This window comes from Pundamilia nyererei, unplaced genomic scaffold (genome assembly GCF_000239375.1).
Source record: "Pundamilia nyererei isolate P.nyererei 1_Seehausen unplaced genomic scaffold, PunNye1.0 scaffold00093, whole genome shotgun sequence".
Taxonomy (NCBI): Eukaryota; Metazoa; Chordata; class Actinopteri; order Cichliformes; family Cichlidae; genus Pundamilia; species Pundamilia nyererei.
The window spans coordinates 971422-973448 of record NW_005187494.1 but is presented as its reverse complement, the minus strand read 5'-3'; positions in this window follow the sequence as shown (position 1 = coordinate 973448).

The window sequence follows — 2027 nt, the reverse complement described above, 5'->3', positions numbered from 1 at the left end:
ATACTCACTGACTGATACAGACACTAGCTGAAGCCGACTGAAGCTGGGTTTGTGCAGCTGAGCTGTTGCTGCAGCTTTCCTGACTCACATTCAGTGCCAGTATGTCTCCTATTGCACATGTCTGGGATACACTGGGTCAGCATGTTCATCAGACGCAGCCACAACCAATCAACACAGCACAGCTGCCGCCTGCACTCACCCAGAAATTAGTTTTCTTCTGAAGATCTGGGACACTATTGTGTCCTTCTTCCTGGATAAATAAAGCTAAATCATTTTTAATACATTGTTTATAGAAAACAGCTAAGACATAATTTAGTTGATTTTCTTTTTCATTTAAATGTTGAAAAAAAAAAAACTTGGTGGCAACACGCAAGTTTTCGATATTGTTTTGTAAAATCCCAAAGTTCCATGTAAAAGACCTGAGCACATGACACCAGCAGGGACTACTTTCCTCTTTTTTTATGATCTAATAACTGATATGAAAGGAAAGCTAACATTAGAATATAGAATTTTCTTATTTTTGGTCATTTTTGACTAGAGGCTGAAATAAAATCATCTCAATTTCAACGTCTCTCTGATCGAAACTGTTTAAAGCTGTTTCGGGTAGATCTCCTCATGAAACAAAACACTTTTGGAATTAAAGGCTGAAATAGGATTATTATATATTTGGTTTATTGTTTACAGTTTATGTAGGTTTTAAAAATCTATCAGTTTTTCTTTAAGTCTCAGCATCTTGCCAAAAATATTAACCTGTGTTTTGTCCCTTTTAGGCCTTCATCTGTATGTAGGCTGTGTCAGCTGAGCGAGCGTCACTGCAGGCAAACAAAGCTGAAATTCTTTTCGGACGTCTGCTGATGGTGCAGGCCCGGGCAGACGGTTGCTCGTCTGTAGCTCGCATTGTTGTACCGCCATGCAATATGAGTCATCAACCACAAGAGATCTCCTCATGGACGCTCCAGAGCTGCCAACACCCACCACCAACGGCTGTCCACTGGGTTATAAAAGCCCTCCTACGTAGAAATAGTCCATGCTGGTAGATAAAAAGCACTTTTCAAAATGTTTTTCTTTTATGGGTAAGGTTCTATTCAGTAAAGTATTATGTAACATCCATTAGAGAAACTACTGCTAATTAAAATTTTTATTAGAAGAGCACAACAGCTCAGTCCAAGGAAAATGAAATATTTTTAAAGCACTTTCCTTAAACCTGCATGTATTTGCTTTGGTGTGATCCCATAATGTGGTGATTCTAAAAATAATTAACAGTTTAGTGTTTCTGGCTTGAGAAAAACAGATTTATTAAGCCCAAGTTTTTAATATATTATGATTTGCTTAATATGTATTGGTTTTGGTAAATTTTTCTTAAGAATTTTTTTTCCCCTATTTAACTTCAGTGTTGGTGATGTTTTCCCACAGACTGTACACTAAAATTCCTTTGCGCACTTACCAACCAACAGGAACCTCAGAGATCCAGGCCAACCCAAGCCAATATGCCCCCTTAGGTGAATTCTGCTGATATACTTTAATTTACAAACATTCTTACAATTTGGTAATGTAAATCTTAACCACCCATATTGCCATTAAGCTATTGCAGTATAACATCAGTCTAATTATTCCTGTCACAGTACTTTAGTGTTCTGCAGAAATTGTGGTACCCAGCATTACTAAGGACACTGAAACCATGACGAGCTTTTGCAGCTAGTTTTTAAACATAACCTTATTTGAAAACTGCAAAACAAATGGATATGTGTTAAGGATATTATCTGCTCAAAGTCAACTGTCCCAATAGAATAGAATTAGAATTCAACTTTATTGTCATTGCACATGCACAGGTACAGGGCAACGAAATGCAGTTTGCATCAGTGATGATGATCAGTTCATTGATCCATTTCTGAACAGCAAAGTGACCTGAGCCAAAGGCCATCGTCAAATGACTCTGTGGCAGGGGTGTGATTTGCTGGCCTGCTGCAGAGGAAGGGTGACACAGTGAGCTCTCTGGGCGGCACGGAGGCGGGGAGGCAACAGGTGTA